The sequence below is a fragment of the Populus trichocarpa genome, chromosome 10 (assembly GCF_000002775.5).
Source record: "Populus trichocarpa isolate Nisqually-1 chromosome 10, P.trichocarpa_v4.1, whole genome shotgun sequence".
Classification (NCBI taxonomy): Eukaryota; Viridiplantae; Streptophyta; class Magnoliopsida; order Malpighiales; family Salicaceae; genus Populus; species Populus trichocarpa.
Genome location: NC_037294.2, coordinates 4,609,654 through 4,625,077, shown reverse-complemented (window position 1 = coordinate 4,625,077; position 15,424 = coordinate 4,609,654).

Sequence of the window (15,424 nt, the reverse complement as noted above, 5' to 3'; positions counted from 1 at the left end):
TGTGGTTGAGTAACCGAGAAACAGACAAGGCATGGATTTTGAGTGTAGTTTACTGGTTGTGTAAGGTTTTTAACCATGGATAACATTGACAACCAAAAATGCGCATTTTTGTATAATCAGGTAAGCGACCAAATAGACACTCAAATGGACTTTGATTTTGTAAAACAGAAGATGGCATGCGATTTATCAAGTAAACCGCTGTCTGAAAAGCATAGGACCAATATGATGGAGAGAGATGTGCTTGACTTAATAGAGTTAATCCTGTTTCAACAATGTGACGATGATGTCGTTCACTGGTGCCATTCTGTTGAGGGGTATTGGGAGCTGTAGTTAGCCAACTAATGGAATTAGAAGAGAGATAGTTGCAAATAGCATAATATTCTCTCCCATTATCAGAGTATAAATTCTTAATTTGAAAACCAAACTGTTTTTCAAGCAAACCTTTTAATTGGCAAAAAAATGGAGCGAACATCACTTTTTCGATGAATTGGAAATAACCAACAATATTTGGTAAAATGATCAATAAATAGTACATAAAAACGAAATCCATCAATTGATGTTGAAGATGCAAGCCCCCAAAGATCTATATAGATGTATTCAAGAGGATGAGTACTGGTAAGAGATGTAGAAGAAAATGGTAATTTATGACTTTTATTGCATTGGCAAGCAGAACAAAGTGATGGTAAGGAAGGACGAGACCCGACAACAGGAAGAGAAAAACGACGAATAATAAAATCAACAATTTTATTTGACGGATGCCCAAGTCGTTTATGTCATCTATCAGATGTTGTTCATTCACCAACAAATGCTAAAGTAGAAGATTGGATTGCAGCAGAGGGCATTGGCATTGGATAAACACCATCTTGACATTTACCCCGAAGAATAGTCGCCCCCATGCTCCGATCCTTCACAAGAAAATAAAATGGATGAAACTCAATAGAAACATTATTAGAACGAGTGAAATTATGAACAGAAATCAGATTCTGATGAATATTAGGAACACAAAGAATATCTGTGAGTTTAAAGGATTTTGAGGCAGAGGGAAGAGTCATAGAGCCAACATGGGTGACTTGTAAACCTGAGCCATCGCCAATGACAACTTGATCAGTGCCATCATACTCTGAGTGAATAGACAAATTAACAAGATCAGAGGTAATGTTGTGAGAAGTAGCTGAATCCATAAGCCATTTTTTATCTTTGGTCCCACTAGAGGATGCACAATTCACAGACTTATTACTGGAGACCACACGACAGGTCTTTGCTGAGTGGCCAACTTTGTCACATAACTGACAAATAATTTGAGGCTTACCAAACCATTCTCGACGACTATGCTGATTATGGTTGGTGCGATTTTGCCCGGAGAAACCATTGTTAGAACGTTGGTTACGATGAAATTTGGAGTGCACTGGACGACGTTGAGTGTTATTTGCAGTAGCAAGAGTGATAGAATTTGAAGCTTCAATATGTTTTAGATAGCTTTCGTGGGAAACCAACATATCATGAAGTTCTTCAAAGGTGAGAGAAGACTCACGATTTCGAATGAGTGCTGCAATGTCACGAAATTCAGAGCCAAGACCATTTAGAGCATAGAGGGTTATGTCATCTGCTGAGATTGGGGAGTCAATCACTGCAAGTTCATCAATAATAACTTTGATGGTATGAAGGTAATCTGAGACTGAGCGAGACTCTCTCTAAATGAGAGTTAAATTTTCCTTAAGTTGCATAACACGAGAACGTGAGCGATTGGCATACAATCATTGCAATTTAGACCATGCATCATGAGCAGTAGATGAAGTAGCAATGAGGGGCATAACTGATTCTGAAACAGATGCAAGAATGGCATGAAGTATCAGCTTGTCTTGCCTCAGCCAATGCAAAAAGGCTGGATTTGGAGCATTTGCAGAGGCTGAGCCATCAGGGGAGATGTTTGGAGGAAGCGTTGATGATGGGCAGATAGTAGTGCCGTCAATATAACCCTGGAGATCATAGCCTATAAGCAAGGATGTTAGTTGGGCACGCCATAACGGAAAATTGGTGGAGGTCAATTTCAAAGGTAATTGAGAGCCAGCATTAAAGGCAACAAGAGTAGTCTCATTATTGATAAAAACTGACTTAGGTGATGTAGCCATTTTGAAAGAAAATCTCGTTGGAGGAAGAAGCTCTGATACCATATAGAGTTTTACAGAAAAGACAATTCTTTATTAACAATGCATCCTATATTTATAGGATTGGAGAAGTGCAGTATATGTAGGACTATACAACGTAGGATAAGATGAGAGTGATACAGGGGATAAGATATAGCTAATCTAAGGATAGAAATCAATAACTGTTACAGCTGATCTAGTGATAGAGATCAATGCAGTTACAACTACGTGATTTCCTTTACAGTTTCTTCCTCTATTTGTAAGTTCCTCCACAACACTCTGACCAATGGTATTCTCTTATTCCTTAATATTTTTTCACCCCAATCTATGATCTTGATTGGCCTGGTCTCGAGTGTCAAATCTTCCCTTACTTCAATGGGAATTGGAGGTAACACTTGAGAAGGATCCACTTCCACCATTCGTAATAGTGATACATAGAACACATTATGAATCTTCTTTAGGTGTGCCGGTAGCTTCAAGCGGTAAACAACCGGTCATATCCTAGCTATCACCTCAAATGGGCCAATGTACCTCGGAGCAAGCTTTCATTTCATTCCAATCCGAATGATGCCTTTCCATGGTGCCACCTTTAAGAGTACTATATCCCTTATTTGGAATTATAAACGTCTCCTCTGGTTATCCGAATAACTCTTTTGTCTATCTTGGGCTTCCTTCATTCTTTGCCTGATCACCCTTACTTTATCAATTGTTATTTGCACCATTTCAGGACCCAAGAGTTTCCTTCCTCCAATTTCATCCCAACTTATCGGAGTGCAACATTTCATCCCATAAAGGGCTTCATATGGAGCCATCCCGATAGAAGATTGGTAACTATTATTATACATGAACTTTACTAACGATAACAAGTCTTCCCAGTTTCCCCCAAACTCCAGCACACATGACCTTAGAAGGTCTTCAAGTGTTTGGATAGTTCTTTCAGATTGGCCATCCATTTGAGGTGGAATGTCATGTTCAGGTTCACCTCGGTTCCTAAAGCTCATTGTAAGAATGGCCATAACCTCGAGGTGAATCTTGCGTCTCGATCTGACAATTGATAAGGGCACTCCATATAGTCTAATCACTTCATTCACGTACAATTTGGCCAACTTGTCTACGGGTTCTGTCATCTTGGTGGACAAGAACAGAGCCGACTTCGTTAGTCGATCTACAACCACCTATATAACATCATGCCCCTTTTCCCCTTTGGCAATCCGGTTACAAAGTCCATGGCTATATTTTCCCATTTCCATTTCGGAATTGGTAGCGGTTGCAATTCCCCCGCCGGCCTTTGATGTTCTATTTTCACTTGTTGACATATCCCATATTTTGACACATATTCTGATATCTCCTTCATATTTGACCACTAGTACTACTCCTTGAGATCCCTGTACATCTCGATGCTCCTAAGGTGGGTTGCAAACCGAGATTCATGAGCTTCCTTTAATATCTCATCCTTTAAGACCTTACTCTCAGGTAAGTAAACTCGTCTTCCCATTGCCACCAACCCTCCCGGCAAAACTTGAAAAGATAACTTGTTGCCTTGCTCTATCTTTTCCTTGATTTTTCCTATGCCTTCATCCGCCAACTAGGCTTCTAGAACTTTATCCCGCAACACTAATCTAATCTTTATGTGAGCCAGTAGTGACCCTTCAGGACCAACACTTAACTGCAAGTCCATCTTTTTCATTTCCAACAAATTCTTTTGTTCTGTGTTTCCTGTACCACCCAATATTGCCTTCCCTTTTCAACTCAAGGCGTCCGCCACTATATTGGCTCTACCAGGATGGTAGTCAATTATGCAATCGTAGTCCTTTATCAATTCCACCCATCTCCTCTGTCACATGTTTAACTCCTTTTTACGACATTAAATATTTCAAACTCTTATGGTCGGTGAAAATCTGGACTTGTGTTCCATACAAATAATGTCTTCATACGCAAAAGGCAAATACTACTGGTGCAAGTTCCAGGTCATGGATCGGGTAGTTCACTTCATATGGCTATAACTGCCTGGAAGCATAGGCGATCACCTTCCCATGTTGCATTAGCACACATCCCAAATCCCTCTTCAAGGCATCACTGTAAACCATAAACCTTTTTATTCTGGAAGGAAGGGCCAAAACGGGGGCTAATATGAGTCTTCTTTTCAACTCCTGAAAGCTCTTATCACATTCCTTTGACCAAATAAACCTTACTTCTTTACGAGTTAACTTGGTCAGAGGCGATGCTATTATAGAAAACCCTTCGATAAACCTCCTATAATACCCTGCGAGGCCTAAGAAGCTTCGGATTTCGATCATATTTGTGGGTTTCTCCCACTTTAGAACTACCTCTACTTTTCCTGGGTCCACACATATTCCCCTCGTTGAAATAACATGTCCCAAAAATATCACCTCTTTGAGCCAGAACTCACATTTATCTAGTTTTGCATACAATTTATTTTCTCTCAATATCTCCAACACCTTCCTCAAGTGCTTCTCGTGTTCCAAATAAGAGCTCAAATATACCAGTATATCATCAATAAACACTACCACACATTTATCTAAATAAAGACGAAACACTCGATTCATTAGGTCCATAAATATCGTCAGGGCATTTGTTAACCCAGAAGGCATCACTAATAATTCATAATGGCCATAGTGGGTTCTAGAGACAGTCTTTTGTATGTCATGTTCTTGGATTCTTAATTAATGATACCCTAATCTCATATCTATCTTCAAGAATACTCTTGCAACCTTCAACTGATTAAATAGATCGTCTATCTGTGGTAGTGAGCTGATGATAGTCGATACATAGCCGAAATGTACCATACTTGTTCTTTACAAATAACACTAGAGCTCCCCAAGATGAATTGCTCGGCTGTATGAATCCTTTGTCCAGCAACTCCTGAAGCTGAATCTTTAGTTCAACTAGTTCTATAAAGGTCATTTTATAAGTGGACTGTGTTATAGCATTGACCCCTGGAAGAGTCTTAATGGAAACCTCAATCTCCCTAATTGGAGGTAGCCCCGGTAACTCCTCCGGAAACACGTCTGGAAATTCTTTTACAATAGGGATATTTGTTAATTCTATGTTTCCCTTCTTTAATTCTCTTACATAAGACAACCAAGCAAGGCATCCTTTTCTAATCAGTTTTTCGGCTGTCATGACCGAGATTATGGAGTTCGGAATCACCCCCATCTCTCCCTGAATACTACCCTTTTGCCACTCACATCTTGGAGGTTACGGTCTTTATGAAACAATCTACTTATGCCCTATATCTACTCAACCAATCCATTCCCAGAATCAAGTCAAAATCATATAATTTTAATGGCACGAGGTCCACCTTTAGCTCTACCCCCTCAATGTATAGTATCACTCCCTTGTATACCTCATCAATGTTTATATTTTTCCCCAAAGGTGTACTAACTACCATCCCTACACTCAATCTACTTGGTAACACATTTAAATTACTGATAATTCGATGGGCCACAAAAGATTGACTAGCCCTAGGATCGATTAAAGCATAAACTTGTATTAAACCTAATTGTAGTGTACCTGCTAAGACATCTGGCATTGCCCCCATATCTTCCTGAGTCATGTGGTATATCCTACCCCGAGTCCTTTCCTTCTGGAACCTGGGTTGGCCCTTATTGGCACTTATCCCCGACTGAGGAGGTCGTACAAGCCGATCAACTGTCACTAACTGTTACTAGCTTTGGGTAGCCATCCCCTGTCCCTGTACTATTTCGGTGGATCTATGTGGACATTCTTTCTTTCTGTGACTTGTTTCCCCACAATGAAAACAACCTCTTCCCAAATACTAGCAGTCCCTCCATCGATGCCCTTTGCCTTTACAAATATAGCATCATTCTGGTGTGGTTGAACAATCTTCGGGGTGTTTCTAGTTACATCTCATGCATAACGGGTAGATAGGTCCCCTCTGCTCCATGAACCCCCTATAACACTTGCCCCTTGGCGAGCCTGACCTCCCACGGATCCCCCAACATTATCTCGTCTAGCGCCTCCTAAACTCCCACCATGAACAAAACTCCCCCTTTTCTCGGGAGTGGCCCGAATGATGACCCGCCCTTTTCTTTTTTCAGAGGAGGATTCCTCCCTATAGAAGGTATGAAATCCCTTCTTTTGAATCACGTAGTCTGATCTGCTCACTTGTTGACCTTGGGTGTCATTCATTACTCTTTCCACACCCTGAGCACCTCGCACTAACTCTCGGACTGACTGAAACTGCACAGCCAGCAAAATTAATTTTAGCTCCTGCATGAGCCCATCCCGAAACTGTTCCACCACTCAGTGGGAAGATAGGTGGTGGCAAAGATAGATAAGTCCTAAAACCTCCTCTCATACTCCAGGATGGTCATATTCCCCTGTTTCAGATCCAAGAACTCCTGTTCTTTCTCTTTCCAGTGCTGCTAGGAGTAGTACCGCTCCTCAAATTCTTCTCGAAATTTTTTCCACCTCATTCTTCTCCTGCCCTTCTTTCTTTAATAGTCTCCCACCAGGAGTGGGCACTCTCCGTTAACAGCTAGGTCACACAGTCTACTCGAGTTTCCTCTAGCATTTGTGATGCAACCATATTATTCGATAGTTTCACACACATTTAACTAGTGAAAAGCCTATGTTTTATATATATAATGCCTAAATATTCTTTGTTTTATGTTTTGAAGGCACTTTTGGATGAAATATGCAAAAATAAGTAAATTGGAGATAATTGGCAGATTTGACCTTCAGTCGATGTTTTGTGCAGAGCGTGAGCTCTAGAGGTTGAAATGAAGTGATTCTAGTGGCATTAAAAAGATAACATCCATACCTTTCTGGACATCTAAGGCAAGAAAATAAAATAAAGAAGAGCATGGAAATTGCAGCCTTCAAAGTCAAATCTCGCAATCTACCAGTGTTGACCTTCGGTCATTCCAACTTGAATATTTGGAGCTACAGAAGTCCAATTGATGCAAACTCAATTTTTTTGGATTACTGACTCAAAGGCCTATAAACTCTCAAACTTTCAGACCAAAACTATGTCATATGAGGGAGATATGATTTTTCAAATATGAAAACTAAATTCTGCCCGCAAACAGGTTTCATGAAGAAACGAGTCCAAATTATGTTCCGAAGCATCTAAACCGATATCCAAGTTTTTATTTTAGAAATTTAGCTCCTCTAAGTCAAAGCTTGAAGATTTCATGCAAGGCTATTTCTTCTTTTTTAGGAAAATAGTTATTGAAGTACTTAAATGTAAACAGTCTACTTAATGGAGGACTATTTTGTAAAATAGAGACTAGGGTTTCCTAGGATATAAAAAGAATGAGAGAAGAGAAGGGGGGCAGCCAGCCAAGAGGAGAAAAACGCTCCCCTCCTCAAAGAAACTCGAAATTATGCATTCTTCCTTCTTTTTGATTAGTTGCTCAACAAACATGCAAGGCTAAACTCTTTTTCTTGGTTGCAAGGACACGGAAACCTTCGGAGTTCAAGAACCGTGAGATTTATTCTTCCTTTTATTTTCATTTTATGTTATAAATGAGTATGATTGTTTTCCTATGCATATTTCCTATGATTGTTGTTGATGATTGCTAGAGCGGACTCTAAGTTATTGTTGTGAACAATCTATTGCTAAGTTTAATATCAAAACCAGAGTTGTGATATATGAACTTGTGAAGCAACTAAGCTTGATAATTGTGGCGGAACTACGTTATTGAACTTAGGGAGAACATTTGAACAAAGTGACACAAGCTGCAGACAGCTTGTATGTTAATCTTGATGAAATTATCTAGTTCTTAAAGCTGCCATTAAATTGAATCATTAGTGCGGACACTTTGATTGTTTGTTGGTTAGGATTAGTTATACGGTGGATCCGTTAATTAATCAACGTTAAGAAAAGATAAAATTTCAGAACATAAATTGCAATTTTCATTTCAAGGATCGGTTCTAATTTCCGTAGGTTAATGTGTGCTTGCGACCAAGATTTGTTTTCTTGATAAGTTTCGGTTTTAATTGATTTTGTTTGCTAGTTTAATTGTTGTCATAGTTTATTTAATCACAAACCAAATCCCCTCCAATTACATAACGTACAACATAAAAATCTGACTTGAAACTTCCTCGTGGGATCGACCCCTTGCTTGCTCTATACTATATTGTGTGTTTTAAGCTAGGGTAACTAATTTGTGCAAACGCGACATCCTAACAATTTGCATCTGATCTATGACCCTTTCTACCTTCCTCAACCAATGTCCTGCTACTTCGGTGTCTTCTTCCCCTGAATAGGTCGTGCAACCCATTTCCCGCATGCCCTTCACCCATTGAACCAGGGTGACTCTCTTTCTGCTCGAGGAGTGGAATTGGATGCACCTGCGGCCATCCCCTGCTGCCAATTGCTCAAAAAATATAGGGTTCGAATATGGATTCGGGGTGACCGTCAATGCCACTTGCGGTGGCCTGTCTTTTGGTCCTTGGCCATTCGCTACTTCAGGTATTAACAATTCTGCCCGATGAGAGGCAGGGTCATCCTAATGCCCCTATAATTCTCCCCTCTCTAAATGGGTCGACATTGCAGGTTGGTGGGAGGCTGTGTCCAATAGTGGATCCCTTTCATTTTAATTCCTATATAGTGAGTTATACTCTCTCCACTACACAGGGGACGAGTCTACTCTTGCTTCCTGTCGTGTACGAGCCATCCTGCAACATGTTTCCAAAATCACATCATTATTTCAATCCCTGAAACTTCAACTAGAGGCTCTAATACCAACTGTAACAGCCTCGTTCATTAAATCAGTTTATCCGTTTAACTTCCATGTAAAGGGTAAATGAAGCATAATTTTTTATTATTTATTTTTACATTGAGATCACCAAAATTTCTAACGAAATTTTAGCAGAGTCTCGCCTATACCGGGAGGTCCCAAGTTATCAATAATTTACTGTGCACACATTTATAATCACATCCCACCCATAAACACATCCATAATTGGTCCAATTCAACCATTTAATTCGTTCGAGAATATACTCATGACAAAACTTCATACTCAATCTCCATCTCATATCACATGCATAAATTAGTAATTAAGAGAACCATCCAAGCGCTGAAATTTCATATATAAACACAACACAGTTTAATATTCAAAACATAAACTAGTACATTATAATATTCCAAACATATATTGGTACATTTAATATTCCAAACATAAAATAATACAAGGAGTATACTATTATATTTAGGTTACATGTTTACTGCATAACAACATTACATGAATAATCCCTAAGTTCCTAACTTATACAAAAAGGGATCAAATAACCTAAATTCTACTCCTGACGTGAATGGGAGGGACATGCAAAACATAAATTTTCCATATAATTAAAAAAAATACAAACAATTTCACGGAAGAAAAATTATACAACACATCTACTTACTTAAGTCATATGCAATTCTATACATCACAACTAGCCCTTTTTAAGGATTAGCAAATATGTTTCCTTTAACTATGCCCCTTTTATTTTTTTGTAATCTAAGCTTTGATTGATGGTATCCACCCTGCCACTTCTCCCCACACTAGGAAGACTACTATCGATACTAATGACCCCCATTAGTGTCTTTAGTTGCCCGTCCTAGGGTCAACTAATCAAATTCATGAAAATGCCGACACTAACACGTTCGTTGGTGTCATTAACTATTTTCGGGCTGAAATAGTTAATCAGTGTTCCATGTTACCTTGGGAGGTCCTCGAGTATGCCGATGTCAAGGATTCTTGACATCATTAGCTTTCACCTCGGAAAGCTAATCAAGTCCCATAAATTTTGTCGATATCGACAGCACCCGTCGATATCATTAACTATTCTAAACCTGAATAGTTAATCAAGTTCTATATTCCTCCTCCCATGTACCGGTCATGCCGATGTTAGCCAACTTTGCTAACATCATTAGCCTCCCGTATCTGGGACAGGCTAATCAAATTCGAGGAACAGTCATTCCTAAAGTTCATTTTTACTGTCCATTTCCTCCAAAAGGACCCATAAATTAAATCTAGTTCTCCGTTTCCATTTTCCCATCGTTTAACCTTTCCTTTTCCCCTTTTATTTTCCTCATCAATAAGCACCAAAATTTATAATTCAATAATTAGTTAAAATAATTATTAACTAGAGGAGATATAGGTATCGAGTACCTACCTACTGTAGACGCTCGACTTGCGTTCCCCTGTTGTTGTTGCACTCCTCCCCCGGTTCCTCCTGAAACCACAAACACCCATCATTATTCCATATTAGTCCACATATCACAACACAACAACAACAATGGGAATAATATTCATTTCTCTTTTACCATTCTTTTATTTCTCACCTACATTCCTTATTATTATCCTTTAACATTTTCAGCTTAATAGCAGCTCAAGTGGACATCATGAATTCAATTTTGATCATAGTTTATTATATTTTTAAGATCAAGACACGATGTTACACACTTTATATAAACCCTGGGAAAAATCAAGGCTGGATTAAATTAAAGAAAATAAATCAAGCTAAAAGTTGCGGGTGAATTATAAGAAAAGAAAAGAGGTATAATTTAATTATAAGAAGAAAAAAAGATGTGGGGGAAAAAATAATACACTTAAAGAAAATGGGGCCTAAATGCAAATAAGAAAAATTATAGAGCATAAATACTCCTCTTCTCACCAAAAATTTGCAGCAATCATAAGGAAAGAAAAGAGGGAGTTTTTGTATTTATTTTTGCAAATCAAGAGAGAAACACCAAAATTTCAAGAACTCATCTAAGATTAAGGGTTATAGGTAGAATAAACACTTGTGGGCAAGGGATTAACAAGAAAATATGAAGAAAAGGAGAATAGGGGAGGGTCGGCTGTCATTAGGAAGAAAAGGAGGGAGTTGAAGATCGAAACATTAACTCGTACCAGAAGGTGTTCTAAACATGATTTTATGAGTCATTTCAAAGTTGATTATCAATTGATGTCTGGATGTTGAATTATAGATTAGGATTCTTAGACTTGAATTGAGGAAAAAGTATTACTTGCTAAAATTAAATAACTTCATGTGTTGTGTGTAAATGGAAAGGTTAACGAATCTGGACAATTGCATCTCTTGACTGACTTTCAGAGAGATTTTGGGTAGGAGGATGAAGGAATTAAGATCAGGTTCCTTCATAGAAAATGTAGTTTTGGATGTTGACTAACTATTAAAATTGGTCTTGCTCAATTTGAAGTTATAGAACTCCAGCTATGGGTCACCAACCGAGACTGGGTCATGACAGACCTTATAGGGTAGTAGGTCTGGTTTGTTGATAAATAATTTTAACTGTCTTTGGGCACAACTGGGTTCTCCTTCCTTCAAAAACTTGTAGCCTTGTGGCTTAACTTTCTAACAAGACCAATTTCGCTTGAAACAGAGTTCTATAACTCTATATATAGTTAAAAATCTGAGGAGAGATCGGACAGTAACAGTCCAATGTCTAAACAGTAACAATTGGACAGTAACAATCCAATGTCTAGACAGTAATAGTTGGACAGTAACAGTTCGAGATTTAAACAGTTACAGTTCAAATATAAAGAAAAGAATGATAACTATGGTTGGACAAAGAACAACAGTATTAATGAGTGTAATGAGAAAAACATAAAATATAAAGAAATGACTGAAAGAAAGACTTATTGGTTGTTGATATGGTTATTATAAAACATATCCTTGAGTGAGGAAAATTTATGAGTAAAACCTGTGATTTGCAGGAGAGACTACAGGCGTGGTGCAACAATAGCAGCAGGGAGCATGAGTAGAGCATCCCATTGCAGGTAGGTGAATCACACCTATACTTTCTAGTTAAATTTCATGATTTAATATGTTACCGATATGAAATGTGAATTACCGAATGTTGAATATTAGGTGAAAGGAGGAAAGTTTGTGTAATGATGTTGATATTTTGGATAATATTCTGAATGTATGTGTATTTAAAGTGAAAAGTTATTGTGTGAATTGTCAAGTGATGAAATTATCGCTGACAAAGGAAATATGAGATGTGTGATTTGGGGCGTGAACTAGCATACATTTAGTGTATGTTAGGATCCCGGGTAAGGGGATCAACCATGTATTGGCTAGCATATACTTAGGGTATGTTAGGATCTCGGGTAATGGAATCAACCATGTATTGGCTAACATACATTTATGTATGTTAAGATCCCGGTTAAGGGGATTATCATGTATTGGCTAGCATACATTTAATGTATGTTAGGATCCCGGGTAAGGGGATCACCTTGCATCGACTCCTACGGGTGATGATGATGATACCAGTGAAATTGGTATTGGTAATGTATTAAGCAGAAATAATCATGATTGATCTTATAAAATCAAGAATGGAGGTTGATAATGAGAGGGGAAACGGTTTTTAGTAGTTGAACAAGAAAGAGATTCTAATGAAAACCAGAAGGGAGAAGTGAACAAAATATGAATGCATATTGCCCTTTTTAAATTGTTAGATATTTGTGTTGTTATATTTATTGTGATATTCATGTTTTTAATAATATATATTTTGTTTCAGGACCATCGCATACACGACAAGAGTAAATCCTAGCTTATGTTCACTTCTTGTAATCTAGGTTCTAGGGAGTATACCATTGTATTTTTGTAAACATGGAAATGTTTGTATAACTTAATTTGTATAATTAATGTTAAAACTTGATTAAACGAACTTAACTCTGCCGTTCATATAATCATGTTTCATGTATGCGTATTTATATTTTTATCCATCCATAATGATATTTGTTATATAATGTATATCATAAATATAGGGTTGATATGTATGATGATGTTTGAGGAATTGAGACCAAGATGATTGGGTCGGGATTGGGTTAGGAGATTCGGGTTATTAGAAGTGTAAACAGGTTAAATGTCGATAACTTGGGACCTTCTGGTATAGGGTAGACTCCGTCAAAATTTCGGTAGACTTAATACGAACACCATGAATATATATATATATATATATATATATATATATATATATATATATACTCTGTCTTTCGGTTGACATGAGATTGTTGTTTTTATCCCGAAACGGGAGATGTTACACTTTACGAAGGGTAAGAAAACGAATTCTACCTTTAATATGGCTATTTTGTCGTTTTATCGACTTGGCTGAATCTGCCAACAAGGGTGACAGCTTGACCTCCCCTCAGATTTTTATTTGTATTTGGAGTTCCAAAACTCTAAATTAGACAGGGTTGGATTCGTTGAAAAGCTAACACTCCCAGCTAAAACTCTTATGAGAGATTGTCCCTAAATTTTGTTTTTATGGGGCCCGAATCTCCTCTGGAAAGGAGGTGATGAATCTGACAAGATTCGTTGATTATTTTCAATTGAGCTTTCCACTATCCCTAATTTATGCATCATGAACACACAACATACCAGAGTTTTTTTTTCTTCTCTCCCTCATTTGGCTCTTGGTCGAATTTGGCTTAAGGGAATTAAGAGTTCCCTTCCTCTTTTTAGACACTCATCCACAACATTTCATCATTGTTTACCCCATGACAATATGTTTCAATGTTCTTATGGAACAACAAGGAAAAATCAGAATTTCTCCCCTTCCTCTCTAACCCACCTTGGTCGGCCACTCTTGCTCATTTGTCTATGGGTTTTGTTTTAATCTTCTTTGTATAATTTCATCCTTTTAGGTAACTTATGCAACTCCCATCCACTTAATTCCATTCATTTCTGCATTCCCCCAATTTTTTTACTCAAGAACCCTAATTTTTCAACTTCAAATTACTACACAATTCTTAATTGAATTTAAATTGGCTTTCACAATTTGCTTAGAACTACATACTTGAGGGAAATTTAGGTTTAATTTCTAGTTTGATTAAGGTTTCTCAACTCATTTTTCTTCACCTGCAGCCGACCCTCCCTTCCCCCTTTTTTCTTCATAAATTCTTCATTTTTCTTCTTGTAAATCCTCTGCCCAGGTGTGTTTTCTCCACTTAATGTAGGTATACTAACTTAGGTGTTTTCTCCTAGGCTTGATGAAGGAAAATCTGAAATTTTTTTCCTTTCTTGATGTTGTCCAGCTGGTCATGGGAGAGAGAAGGAATGGGATATTTATAGTCTTATTTCTTCTTAATTCTATTTTGGCCCCATCTTTCTCCATTTTTTTCAATCAAGCCCCTTTTTGTTTCTCCAAAACTATTAAATTTTATCACCATAATTATTATCATTATTATTTTTTGTAGTTACACTATTTTTGTATTATAAAAATTTAAATTATTATAAATCCCCCTCTCTTTTTTTTGGTATAATTTGTTCTTAGGTTTCACAAGCGAGAATTCATTAATGTTTTAGAATCCTTTTTTTATAAGGATTCATTATTCATCCTAGCTACACAAGAAAAGAAGGGTTGTGGTATTTAATGAAAGATTTGTTATTTTTATTATTTTCTTTCATATTTGGGCTTAAGTAATACTTTATTTTTCAGCTAGGATCCAAGGCTTGTTTGGATCAGGCTATAGGCTTTTTAATTTAGGGTTTTTTGGTTAGTTTTGTATGTGGGTCAATTCAGCCAACTAGGGTAGATCCATTAGGGTTAATTTTTAAGAACTATTTAAACACATGTAACCAGAATTTTGGGGAGTGTGATTCTTGAATTCTTCAGTTTTAACGTGTGAGAGTGATTCTTGCATTCTTCAGTTCTTGAACGAACTGAATCTGACTTATCGAAGATTAACTGGCTTTATGGCGTCATTCTACTTCATTTCAATAGTGTTGGTGCCTTGGGGCAGGTTTTCATTGTGTCACACTCCTATCAGACCTATTTTGGGTTTCCAAGATCAGATCTCAATCTTGATTGTGGGTTGCGTGATCACAAGGTCGCATCAACTCCTCATGTCTTACCTTCACTCTTGGCCAGATTTGGATGTTTTTGGGTAATCCCTGAGTGGTCTGATTTTTTTTAGTGTTGGTTGAAAGTTTGTTTGTGTTTGGATGGGTGGCTTAATGGGTTATAGTAGTGCTTTGGGTTTTAGCCGAATCTGATGGTCTTCTATCCCCTTGTTCCTCACCTTGATTTTCTTTCCATATAGTCTCATGCTCACCTTTTAGCTTTATTTGATCACCATACACCTGTTTGGGTGAAAAAGGTATAAGAGTGATGGTTTTACCATCTTTTACAATGGTATGTCTATTTTTAACCCCATCATGAATTGCTTTCCTATCATATTATCATGGTCTCCCCAATAAGATGTAACTTGCTTGCATTGATACCATATCACACATAACTTTATCAACATACTTTCTAATCGAAAATGAAACCACAA